This window comes from Pogoniulus pusillus, chromosome 4 (assembly GCF_015220805.1).
Source record: "Pogoniulus pusillus isolate bPogPus1 chromosome 4, bPogPus1.pri, whole genome shotgun sequence".
NCBI classification, from domain to species: Eukaryota; Metazoa; Chordata; class Aves; order Piciformes; family Lybiidae; genus Pogoniulus; species Pogoniulus pusillus.
The window spans coordinates 26,052,025-26,066,470 of NC_087267.1; positions in this window are offsets into that span (position 1 = coordinate 26,052,025).

Below are 14,446 nucleotides of genomic sequence, written 5' to 3' on the forward strand. Positions count from 1 at the left end.
AATGCTTTAAAAGTTAGGGTGAAATGCTAGATGCATTTATGTGCAAAGATATCATGATAGTAAACCAGAGATGTAAGCATAAGTATTTATGTATTCCCCCCTGTCCTGGAATCAGTAATAGGCATTGTTGATGATGTTTTTTGGTGGTTTTTTTTTTTTTTATATAAATTTAAAAACATTTTCAGATAAATTATCCTAAAAAGGCTACTTAAAATATTCTGACTCTAACAGTCTTACTTGTTCAGAGTCTTTCATTGAGTCATACTTTGCCCTGAAACCTATTATGGAGTATCAAGGTTTTCTCCAGTGATTTAGCAGAACATCTTATGCGACTGAATACTGTTCATAAGAGAAAAAAAGGCTTGCAACATTTATTCCCTTTTCCTGGGAGTCACAGAGAGCTCCTGGTGTCCTGAAAGCCAACTGAAAGGCTCTACAATAAATCTGCATTTTTTCTTCATGAACTTTTTATGTGGGTTAATGGAAAGAAGATAAATTTTCTTAAAATGATAGTCTGTTCTTTAGGAGTTCATGTGTGTAATAATAAAGACTTCATTGCAGAAATGGAGCTTTGCTAACAAAGCAAGAGTAAATGTCTTATTTTAAAATTCTTATTTTTAGGAATGAAAGAATATATTCAGTTGGATATATATATGCATTTACAGACTGCTTTTTTCTCTTCAAATATGTGAAAGCATTTTACAAATGCTCCTATAATGGAAGCTTACAACTAAGCATTGCAAAATAAGTGTGTATTAGTACCTCTAATTTACAGAAAAATTGAAGAATAACAGAGCAGACATGGGATAATGCTGATGTTACACACAAAGTTACTGGCAGAGTAATAAAAATAATGAAACCAATTAATTCCTTATAATTTGTTTCAGGTATAGAACCTACAGCTTTCTTAGAAGGGTTTTGGAGCACTATAAATGTGACACTGTGTTCAAAGCAGTACTCAGCTTCCTGAGGGTTGCTCTAAATAAAATAACCCAGAAGATAATTTGGAAATAAAATAGCCTAGAAAACTATCCTGCATTTGAGATACAGATTTATAAGGCCATAGCTGTTTTTCTAAAGCCATAGAACTGTCTGCTTGCTAGAAAGAAAGAAACCATTTAGCTAGCAGGATTTATAAAGTTATTGACCTACCTCCATAGCTTTATATCCTTTCTTAGCCCACAGCTAAGTTTATAAACACATTAGCCGAGAGACAGAACCTCAGCCTTGGAAACTGTTCTGGTGATGCAGACAGGAACCAGAGCAACTATGAGAGTTTCAGCTCTGACTACATTTATCACATGATCCAGGCGAAAGCTTAGCTATACTTCCAGCAAAAAGAGAAGGAAAGCCAAATAACTTTTTTTTTTGGTGGTGTTTGCTGTTTGTTTTTCTCTCTCTTACCTCTTATACATCTGTTTGTGGAGCATTTCATAAGGAAGGCTAAGTCCATAAGAATTCTCTTGATTAATGCAAACTGTCAGTGTGGCACATGACAATGCTTATCCACAGATTTAAACCACCTGATGTCTGGGAGGCTGGTGCCAACGATTCTCAGAAAGAAGGAGAAATTTTGTTGTCACTTGCAGTTACGTTACCTAATTACATTGCATTACTTTATATTTTGGGTCTTTTTCAGCATCTAGATCTCAAATGCTGTCCTGATATCTAAACACACATTGCACAGATCACAGGGTGCCTCAGAAGGAAGTGTCACCTTGCTTTTTTTTTGTGTCAGAACTGAAAAATGCTTGAGTGTCATGAGGCTTACAAGGTATGTTTTCAGATAGGCCAGAGTCTATCCTGTTGCCCTGGATAAAATTATTACCTCAAACAGATCCTAGCAGAATAATCTGCAAGAAATGCAAAGTCTGAGAGTCAACAGCTGAACCTCCCAAATCCACGTGATTGTCCTTACTTCATCCTGAGCAGTACTGATAGGTGCCACAGCCTGCTTGGTCTTTTTTAGCTGTCTCATGAGCAAACTCTTTTCCAGTTTGATTTAGTGAATATTTTGGCACTTTGGGGCCTTAGAGTGAGGTTTTTTTTTTTTTACTGAAAGAGATAAAGATACAAGGAAATGGATGTTTAGAGATTTTGCAACACTAAACTTAGTGCAGCATGGATCCTGCTTAATTGATTATATTACTGTGTGTATTTTACCTAATATGTCCCATTTTCCTTAGTGTTTTTAATACCTCAGGATGCATTCAGTACAGAATTGTGATAACTGAAAATATCCTTAGATGTAGGAATTTTAAATGACATTTAAATAAGAATATAAATTGTTTAGGAGGAGAGAGTTGTTTCTGCTATTCTGTGATTCTAGTTTGTGACTTCTCTACCTCTAAAGCTGATTTTAATATTTTTCATTAAATCTAGTGTATTCTTCCCTGGAGCCCTGACTCTTCATTATAACCATTTCCATCAATGACAAGATCAGAGAGCATTTTTAATGTTAAATAGGATAGAAGGGTAGAAATTAGTACTTAAAGGGTGAAACCATTAGTATTTCTGAGTGCTTCTATGTATTCATCACTGCCTGATACAGATCAGTATTAATAGTGGGAGCAGCCAGACATAATCCATCTGCTGGATATTCCTTTTCTCTCTATGCAGTGACTGCCTTGTCTCCTTTCTCAGACACTGCCTGCTTCGGTCTCCAGACAGGAAATCCAGACATGGCCATTCATCAATGCTGCTATAATCTGTCTGACTTTATTAGCTTTTGAATTTTATCACCAAAATGAAAAGGAAGGGGGGGAAGCAGTATGATTCTCTAGTGTATGATTCTCCCATAGCTGTGAACTCTCCTCAGTACAGCAGATTGGGACCAGACAAAAATTAAGAAGTGAAAATGTATTTGGCAAATTGACTTTACCCTCTCACCCCTATCTTTTCATTCCAGGAATTTGAGCTATTATATTTTATTCTTCCACAAATACATGTAGTATGCTGCAGTCAGAAGTTAATTGATCATTTCTCCCCCTTTATTTAACAGTTCATTGGTGACTATGGAATAGTCCATATCATTGTGAGAATGCATCTTCTTTTGGAAATCACACCCAGACAGCAGTTTGATATTGAGTTGTTTCAAGATGCTCTATGGAGTGAGGCGTTTCAGTGCTAGTTGTCCCGGATGGATAAATGCAAGTTGGAATAACTGGTTAAGGCAAGAAATGTTAGACTATGTAGAGAACACCCCTCTGACAAATGGTGGGAAAGCAGGAGTGGACTAAAGTCAATCCAGGGTAGCACAACAGAAAACTGCTGAAGGGGATTGCACATATTGCTTGAATGTACCCTCTGTGCTCAGTTTCTGGTGAGGCAGAGAGGGTAAAATTTGGGCTATGAGGAGATGTGTGGAAAATACTAGATTTTATCAAGAAGAACACGTTTCTTGCAGACTACAATGGATATCCTGCTGTGGCAGTCTAGCTGGAAGATGGGCATGGATTCACAGAAGTGTGGTGTGTGCTTGAAATGAAGGAATTTCATGCTCATTGCCTTTTGTGGGTGCTGGGGTTGAGCAGAGCTGAACAGCCTGAGAAATAAGGACAATAGGTAGGGTAAGGCTAAGGTCACTCTGATAAGTAGCACAGCTGCAGGGAAGCGGCCTTGGGCAGAAGTTGGCTGCTATCTGTGGCTGAGCTGTGCGAGGGGGCCTTGAGGGCGGGCAGGCTGGTCAGTCCTGGGAACAAGTGAAATGCTGTGTTTAGCGAAGCCTATCAGAATTATGTACATGCGTATCAAATCCATGATATAAGTATCAGGTTTAGCTTCAATAAATGGTTTGACCTATGTATCATGTAGGTATAAGCTTGTGTCTTTCCAGACTCCTGACCCAGCAGTGGGACCATGCAGAAATGGAGGACTAGTTGCCAAGTTTTTCTAATACCTTGTACTAGGCAGAAGAATAAATATAATCACTTTATACCCCTGTGTAATTTTCCTTCTGGATTTTTAACACTTGAGCCATTTTCTAGGCTGTCTCAGTGTAAGCATCAGAAGAAAAAGGCTCAGAGGTGTTGTGACACTTAATTGACACTGAGTTGCTGGTAGGTTGAAGATAGATGTGGTGAAACTTCTGTCTCGTGCTGTTTTCATTGGCCTAGTCTATCCACATGGTGTATGAAAAACATTGCATATCTTTGAAATATTATCAGCTACTTTATGTGAAGTTATAAATCACCATTTTTATCCAAGAATGCTAACCAAGTACAAATCAATGGAATGTTGAAACTCAGTTTATAACAAAGTATTCCTCAGTACCAAAAATCTTGTGCAAACCTATTAAATTTTATGGAACTTACCTTTCAGTTAATATTTGATGGATGAAACTGACCATATTTGCCTCAATTAGTCCAGAAAACAATTTATTCTTTGCTTTCTGATGAGAAAGAGAGTTACATATACAGATCAGTAATGACCTGTTTTTTACTTAACTGATCTGAATGGGATTTGGTGCATGTCGATCTTCTAAGACATTCACAATAGTTTTAATAGGATCTGGATGTATTAGTACAAGAAGGCAACTTAAACAGCTCCCTCTGGAAGTTGTTTGAGATTTACCTAACTATAATTAACTGTAATTAAGGCTATCAACACTTAGTCATCTCAAACATTTTCATGCATTATCACAGATTTTGGGGCTGAAACTTTGTTGTGTTTTTCAGTGCTTGCACAAATGCTTATATATTCGGAAGCTCTCATACAATTACTAATTTGGGACTTGGCAGAATAGAATGTCTGTATCAGCTAGCAGAGATCTAAAGCATTCATTTTACTATAGAAAAAATTAGATACAGTTCTAGCTGAAGATGGATTTAACTAAATAGTAGTTAATTTTCAGATGTATGCAACTTTTTAAATGGTGGTTATTCTTCTAGAAGAATCTGGAAGTTTATAGTTCCATTTAATCTATTTTCAGTAAACTTCTATTGGTGTAAGAAAGAAAAGCTGCTTTTAGTAAATTTAGTACAGCTGCACATTAAAAAAAAAAATCTTTATTTCTTTAAATAGAGAGGTGTATTGAAATATCTAAATAAAAACATGAAAAATTAGTCACTTCAATGGATTTAAATAATAAAGGCCATTGAATCTTTTCATATTACGTGACCTGTGCATAGAATGTAATCTAGAAAACAATACTTGCTGTATTTTTTACTCACAAAACAGAATTTGAAGATGTACATATTAAGTGTAAATTGTTGATTGACTTCTGTTAGTGTATAGAGATAGTCTGACTGCGCACACATGCCCCCAAAATTCTATATTCTCATTTATGTGTAGGGTGCTTAATAGATACCACTTAGCTGAATGAACACCGCTTTGAAACTGTGGAGTAAATTGGAAAGCAAGGGATATTCCTCTGCAAACTATTTACTCTGTGGAGCTGTCCATCTGTTTCGTCTGTCAAGACGCTCACTCAAAGACTTGATCTTTAGAAGCAACAAAAGAATAATAAATTAACTTTCAAGAACATATTTATTCAGTTCTCTCTCTGCAGGGTATTTGAACACCAGCCCAACACACATCTGCTCTCTTACATGGAGATTATAAATGTGAACATTATGGAACAGAATCTGGAAAAGGCACCAAAATGATGTCTTTGAAAAGAGGCAGATTTATTTTGGAACTTCCTTGATTCCATGGTGAAATTATAGCATTCAGAAGTGGGATGATGCTAATGGTGTTTTTCCAGAAGGGTACATAGCAATCTGTAGAAGCAGCATTGCTATGTGGTTTGCCACTGTTAATAAATTCACTGTGTATTGTTGTGTTACATGCCTCTACTGTGGCTACCCTGCTGCTGCGCTTTGCTAGAGTGTGTGCAACAGAGCAATAAGTATCTGATTGGTAGAAATCAAAGCAGAATTTGCAGAATTTGATGTGTCTGGCAACTTGATATATCTGCAATTCTGTAGAAAAATGTACACTGAAGCATCTCTAAAGCCTTGTATCAATCTACAAGCAACAAAATAGTACATTTATATAAGCCTTGCATGAAATGGAGCCTATGACAGAGAACTCTACTTCCAAGCCCTCATTTTTGGAAAGCCTAGAACTGCTCCGCTGCAGTTTAGCAGAAATTGAAATACAGAAACTATAGTTAACTGTATTATGAACCCTGGTGAAGAAAGCTAAGATTTTTTTTTTTTTCACTTAAAAAGACAGTTGTTTAGGTTTACCTACAACCTGTGGGGTAGAAACTCTTTTTACAATGGCTTTGTCCTCAAAATACCCATGCATAAAGTGTGAAACTTATATATTGATTGTTTTTATGCCAAAGTGTTAAAACTCTATTCCGCGTTTCAAATGTCAGCTCTAAATATAATTCTGCAATATGTCCTCAGTTTTCAGCCTCCACAAGTCTTCTAGGAATTAGGAAAGTGTTTGAAAAAAATAGAATTCATGGGAGAGATTCATGGGACAGAAAGTGAGTGCTTGTGCAAAAAAGCACCTGGCTTTTAATTTGACTGTCAGAAAGTTCCTTAGACTTTGAAGAGCAGTAAGTCACAGATCTTACTCCAGACAGTTGCTTATAACTGAAGTAGAATCATCACCCATCCAGCTGCTCTCATTCCCCCTATTCAAAAGACAAAGTAATCATTAACAATTATTCTCAGAGCAAAACAGCCTTCACTTAAGGAAAATACATTTATTAGCATTTAAAATAGACTTGAATGATGAGAAGGAAGGAAGGAAGGAAAGAAAGAAAGAAAGAAAGAAAAGAAAGAAAGAAAGAAAGAAAGAAAGAAAGAAAGAAAGAAAGAAAGAAAGAAAGAAAGAAAGAAAGAAAGAAAGAAAGAAAGAAAGAAAGAGGGAAAGAAAGAAAGAAGGAAAGAAAGAAAGAAGGAAAGAAAGAAAGAAAGAAAGAAAGAAAGAAAGAAAGAAAGAAAGAAAGAAAGAAAGAAAGAAAGAAAGAAAGAAAGAAAGAAAGAAAGAAAGAAAGAAAGAAAGAAAGAAAGAAAGAAAGAAAGAAAGAAAGAAAGAAAGAAAGAAAGAAAGGAAGGAAGAAAGAAAGAAAGGAAGGAAGAAAGAAAGAAAGAAAGAAAGAAAGGAAGAAAGAAAGAAAGAAAGAAAGAAAGAAAGAAAGAAAGAAAGAAAGAAAGAAAGAAAGAAAGAAAGAAAGAAAGAAAGAAAGAAAGAAAGAAAGAAAGAAAGAAAGAAAGAAAGAAAGAAAGAAAGAAAGAAAGAAAGAAAGAAATTAAAACACCTTCTCTTCTCTCTCTGTTTTTTTTTTTCCCCAGACACAACTGTCATGGAGGGCCTGTCAGCCCAAACAGAGGCTTCATTATACCTCTATATGCCTGGACATGTTTTTCTGCCAGGACCCCTGGTAGTAAACAGGTTGTGTAAGAAACACACACCCAGCTCGTGTATCCCTGGGGCAAGCCTATGTGATCCCCATATTTGGGAGAGTCCAGGCAAGAGCCTCCTACCTATTATGGTAAGATCTGGCTTACTGCCAACCTGATTGGTCACTGGTGGCCAAAGGGTGCATTGATTTCAATCCACAGTACATAAAGAGGGATGCACAGGAGAGCCACGAGTTCAGACTCAGCTCAGTTCAGATCTGTTCAGATCAGCTCAGTGCAGCACAGCTCAGCTCTCTGACCCACCTGCAAGGATCAGCTAAGCTCTGACCTTCACCTTAGCGCTCAGCCGCTCATACTTACACGCTCGGAAGCCATTGCATAGCTCAGATGGTCTCTGAGGCACAGACCTCATGTTTTGATTCAATTCACAGCTAACCTGTCTGCGTACTTTAGATGCAAAAGCTCATTCAAGCCTGCGCATGATACATATAATAGGAGCTGATAGAACCTCCTAAGACCAGCTGTGCATATCTGCAAGCTATGTCACTATCAGGACCCAATCCTGATCTTGCATTTATCTACGGAGCTCAGTCTCCCAGAAGCCTGGTAAGAGAACCAGGAAGCAGACATCTGGGTTGTCTGCCAACACACACACACACGGCCTGAACCCGTGTGAAGAGGACCGTGCCAGAACCAGCATGGACATCCCCTCTTGCTTCTGGAATCCTGCCAGCTGATAATCCCTGGTCACGGCTTCCAGAAGAAGGCAGCAGTATCGAGGCAGAGACCATCCCACGCCAGGAGAACAAAGGTTAGAGAAAGAAACCTGTTTACCCCAGAGACTGGGAAGATTTTTCATTTCCCCTCCCAAGCTGGGAAGATTCCAGCCCCACAGAGTCCACAGGCAGAGCCCCTGCAAGTCCGGACACTGGGCACAGGCTGTGACACAACCCTGGAGGGTGATTAATAATTAATAGCAAGACTTATAAGTAAAGCTTAAATTCCTCTGTAATATAAATTATCTCTGCCTTAGAGCAGAAAGAGTTTCAGCCCCTGCTGGGCAAATAGCATAAGTTCCTAAGCGGCACTAAGCCAGAAGGGAAACCTCTCTCTCTGTCTGTAGTTGAAATAGTTTTGCTAGTTATTGACCAAATCCCTGTATATATTATAGCCTAATTGTTTTCATAATCTTGCACAAAAGAACTAAGTTTTAATACACAGTGGTTGGGGGTGGCAAGAGTTCATGAATATTAATTTTAATAAATTATATTTTTATATAACATTTATATCGCCTCAAATTAATTTCTCACCTCTGCCAAATAGGCGTAGGCATAGAGACCCCCTCTGCAACAACAACTTCACTCCTTTGTTCCTGACTCCTGAACCATGCTGAGTTAAGTGGCACAAGGTGGACAGGAAATGGAAGTTGTGGTCAATCCATAACAGTTTTTCTCTTCTGCTCCTTGCCTCTACTCTAGCATGGGTCTCTTCCACAGGCTGCAGTCCTTTAGCAAATATCTGCCTTCTCTGGTGTGGCGTCCTCTATAGGCTACAGTGTGGAAATCTGCTCTACCATAGTGCCTCTCTGGGCAGCTAGGGAATATCTGCTCCACTGTTGTCTCCTCCTCCACGGCTACAGGGGAAGCTCTGGACAGCACCTGAAGCATTTTTTCCACCTCCTCTTCTCCTCTCAGACCTTGGCATCTGCAAGGCTGTTTCTCAGTTGTTTCCATCCCTCCCCCCCCCTGTCATACAATATTTTGCTGTTTCTTAAATATGTTTCCCACAGAGGCCACCATCTTGGCTTCTGGCCTCAGCTGTGCCCTGCGGTGTGTTGATTGGAGCTGGCTGGAACTGGCTGTGCCCAGTGTGGGGGAGCCCTGGCCTTTCCTCACAGAGACTGCCCACCAGCCCCCACTGCCAACACCCGGGCCCCTGTACCCAATGCGCTGGTGATCAGGAAGACATAGCACAGATACATCACAGAAAGAAGAATCATAGAATCATTTTGGCTGGAACAGACCTCTAAACTATAGAGTCCAATTGTTTACCTAATGCAAGCATGGCCACTAAGCCATGTCCTGAAGTGCTGTGTTTTTAAAGAAAACTCCTGGAGCACATGAAATTGGTGAAGGAATGTCTTCCACCAGAAATGTAACCTGCAGCAATTCAGCAAAAGATCTCAGTTTGCTAGTGGATGAGGATGAAAATGAGTCCAATAATATCCCATTCTGGCAATTTCTGTTGCATATACTTTGCTTTTTGTGGTAGATGCCCAAGCAGCCATCAGTTTCTTTTCTAGAGAGATGAAGTCATGCACCAGACCACTGTTTAAAGGATCTCACTACCAGTGTGGAAGTAATGTCCTCTACAAAGTGCTTGCCCACGCATGGTGTCAATCTAGGGGGGAACAATTAGAAAAAACTTATTTTCTGGTCAATAAGTAGTGTGGCTATATGGGCCTCGAACACTAGTAGACAGCAGCAAATCACCCTGCAAGCCTAATCTCTTTGCACCACCTCAAAAGGTAACAGACACACCCTGGGTCCAGAATTTCTTAGTGAAATCCTGTTGCTAAACAGAGAGCACATTGAGTTATCTTTCTGATCAAGCAGTAGGAACATAAAGAAAACAATTATTTTTATTCAGCAATCCCAATCCCAACATGCAGCTCTGAATCATGATACTTTATTTCCATCCTTTGCCTAGCTCATTCTAGGAAGTTATTTTCTAGTATTTTTGGGGTTCCACATTGCTTTTTGCCTCCTACATGCATAATCAGTGTCCTCATCTCCTTTTTTTGGTCTTTCTTCAGGATTTTTTCATCTTGAATGGCTTATTTTATCTTAAGACTCTGTAACAGTGAGATGGCTTCCCTTGTTTCAGTCTAGCTTGCTTAACAAAGGAATATAATTGCTTTGCCCTGCATACATGCCAGTCAGAGATTAGACTGATAAATTCTGACTGAAAGGAAGAAATCAGCAGAGAGTAACTCAGGATGATTTAAAATAAGAAGGATAGAAATGAAATACATACAAATGGGCTGCTCCATTTCTGTGAAACAAGATTATTTTCTTGTATCAAATTGCAGGAAAATATGATTTGTATCTTCAAGATAGAGGAGACACATGTCACAAAGAATTTTGTCTATATTCTGGCTGTGTACTCCTATAGTTAACTTTTAGCTACTGTCTTCTGACCCATCAAAGTGATATCTACAATAGACTTGAATAATCCTATCTACTCTCCAAATGAAACAAAGTATGTTAAGGAGAAAGTAAATGTATTATAGCTGTATTGTTTTAGGACTTAAGCTTAGATAGGCAACTGCTTCAATCCTCTGTTACATCATACACTGTTTTGCTCCACTAATTTGATATTTTATGTTAGTTATAAGCATGAATTTGTCAATAAAATTATTTTCCTAGCAAAGCTGGTTCAAAGAAAATTTACAGAGCTTCTCTAGTATGTAATCATAGAATGGTTTGAGTTGGGGTGACCTTTAAAGAGCATGCAGTCCAGTCCACCTGACCCTGAGGGCAGGGACATCTTACACTAATCAGATTACTCAAAACTTCCCCAATGTAACCTTGAACTCTCTAGCAATGGGGTCATTCATAGCTTCCCTTGTCAACCTATTCCAGTATCTCACCACCCTCACTTAAAAAAAGTCTTTATGTCCATTTTAAACACACTCTTTCACAGTTTAAAACCTTTGCCCTTTGTCCTGTATATACTGGCCCTGGTAAAAAGTACTTTTCTATTTTTCTCACAAACCCTCTTTATATAGTGGAAGGCTACAGTAAGGTCTCTGATGAAACTTCTCTTCTCCAGGCTGAAGAACAACTTTAACTCTTCCAGACTCCATAATAGAAGTGTTGCAGCCCTCTGACTGCTTTCTTATTCCTCCTCTGGAGCCACTCTAACATGTCCATGCTTTTCTTGTATTGGGAACCTCAAAGCTGAATGCAGCAGTCCAGGTGGTGTCCCTCCAGAGTGGAGTGGCAGAATCAACTACCTTGACTGGCTGGCCACGCTTTTTTTGATGCAGCCCAAGATATGGCTGGCTTTCTGGGCTGGAAGCACAGATTGTTGATTCATATTCAGTTGTTCATTCGTCAGTACCCATATGTCCTTTTTTGCACGGCTGCTTTCAATACATTCGTTCTCCAATATTTACTGATGCTGAGGATTTCCCTAGCCCAGGTGCAGGACCTTGAAGTGCTCAACAAACTTGCTGAGGGTGCACTTGATCTTGCTGTCTGTTATTGATGAAGGTATTAAATAATATTAGCCCAAATAGCACCCTCAAATGACACCTCTTATTACTGATTTCCATGTAGACACTGAACCATCATTTGATGTATCCATCTATCCAATTCCTTATCCATCAAACCCATATCTCTCCAATTTAGTATCAAGAATGTTGCAGGTGACTATCAAAAGACTTATAGAAGTCCAAGTAGATGGCATCCATAGCTCTTCACTTGTCCACTGATGCAGTCACTCCACTGTATAAGGCCAGTAGGTTAGTCAGGGATTCCACTTATCTTGTCCCACTTACTAATATTTGTTATTCTGATAGTTTTTACCCTTATATATGTAAACCTAAATATTAAAATATGAAATTACCTGTAGGTTCTCTTTTCTCTATCTAAAAATTAGAGAGAGTTGCCCATGTTTCTGTGAAGAAATTTATGTGTATGCGCTAATCTGAGGTGAAAAAGTCACTTCCTGGCTTCAGGCAAGTCATTGGAACAAATAGGGTGTAATTATATGACAGGTAAAAACCCCTGCTTTGACTTTAATCTCATCACCATGGTGATCATGTGGTATCTTGCCTTGAACGTAGACCAATGCCCAGCAAGGATATCTGTCTTCCTGAAGCCTGTGCTGGCAACTTTTCATTACTGTTATCTTTTGCTAGTAAATTTAAACTTGGAGCAGATCTGTCTTCCTGTACTGAAATGCAGCCTCATCTGCAATGCAGATAAACCTTTGCTGAGAGACATTCATTTACCTGCATCATCTAAGCTTGTTGTCTCAGCTCTTTCAGTAGTCAGTGGAGATGTAATTGGTAGCTCCCCAGGGCTGTTAATCCTAGTGGGCTGAGGTGTACAACTGTTCAGAGGATCCACTCTTTCAGGCCTTTTTAATGACATTGAGTGAGAGAGTTTCACCATTCATGCCAATAAACCAATTTTACTAAAGCTCTTTTTAAAATAATATATTTCTTTGACAGTTCAATAATTATCAAGAAGCTTTCTGATCGTGTTTGAACAAGCACAATTTGTGCCCTTCAGTTTTCACTAACATTTTTAGTGAATTGAGGGTCTTTGTGACAGTTTTATATGCATATTTCACAGAGCACCCATCTTTCTCTGGCTGGGTCCTTTTCATACAAAAGCAGACCTTGTTATTACCCTTACTTAACAGCCTAGGATATTGTTTAAATTGAAGTGGTTAGATTGAAGTTTGTATTAGCTATGATAAGTCTCTGTCAATTTTCTTCTCCTTAATTTTGAGACTTATTAAAATGTAGATGACCGTATTGGAAATGAATCATGCCTAATGCATTTTGTTATTACTGTACTCTCTAAAACACTGAATAAAATGGTAATGCAAGAAACTAATGTGCAGAAAGACAGAGTCACTTCTTATGATATGCATTCATGAGTAGTCTAAGCATGGATTAACCAGCTCAGATTCACTTGTGTGAGCCGTTGTTTGTAATAAGGAAGTTGTAAATACATTGTTACAGGAAATTTCCATGGTCAATATCTCATTTTGGAAGCAGCTTTCTGGTGGCCAATGAAGAGAATGGACAATAGACAAGCAAAATTAAGGACTAAGATTCATGCTGGATCACAAAGGGAATACATTAAAAATGACCTTAAGCCATAATCAATTAGTTTTGTATTTCAGTAATTAATATAGGGATAGTCACCCTCATAAATTTGATAATGTCTTTATTTTTCTTAGAGAATAAAGTACATGATACAGTTTTTCAGAACATACCTTCCAGAAAAAAAAAATCAAAAAACAGAGGGAATTTTTAATGCAAAAGGATTTACACTAGTACAAGTAGGTATTGTGTTCATATCTCAAAAGCACTTAAAAATGCTTCTGCTATGTGGCCATCACAATATGGTGCTATACTTCATCTTTTTAAGTTGCCAAAATGTGTGTTAGTAGGTTAGTTTTAAAGGGATGCTTAATATAAACGTGTCAAATCTTTTACTGACTGTGGCCTTCAGTAAGCATTTGGTAGTAAAGCAGCTGCTTTCCTATGTATTTCACTGAATTTGGTAGTTTAATTGCAATGGTTATGTAAAAGTTAATAGCAGTTTAAGTCATGCTCTGCCTTCATGCCATTATTTATGCTGCATAGAAGACTTTTTCAGCAAATAAAGACATGGAGTCAACTTCAGTTGAAATTAAAAACAGAAGTCATATTCAGTTCATTGGAGAGCAGGATTTTGGTTTTATTTTTTTCCATAGGCTCCTGGCACTTCAATTCCCAGACCTTTGGGTGCTGATGGTTTCAGATCACTCTGAGAGTACTGTGAGCAAACAGCATTCTGCAGCTTGTAGAACCAGCTACTAAAATCCACATGGGAACAACTATCCCAAAATCTGGTGTTATGCTGCATCTACCTGAAGGAAAATCCAAAATTCCCAACAGATGATAGGAAGGTGTTGAAGACAAAGAAGAGGCAAACTGAAGACTGTATTTTAGTTTTCACTGCTTTTATTTAGAACACACTAAATGGAGGTGCAAGATTAAGTTTTAAGCACCTGAGAAAAATTACTTGGGAAAGCAACACACAGAAGGAAAAATAGGGAAGATAGAAGTGATTGGTTGAATGATAGAGGTGAATGCAGGAATAGAAGGAAAATCGAGTGAGGAAATCAGTAGCTCATATCATGTAGTGTGAATATCAAAAGGAGAAGTTGTAACTGAACAGAGAGGATTGTGTTAGCATTTGTTGGAAAATACAGCCCCCCCCCAAGTTATAATTCATTTAGAGACACACAACTATTTTGTGTTTTGTTAGCAAGCTCATATATTGATACAAATATTGAAAAAAAATATTTTCAAAAGGAAATTACCTTGCCTTCTT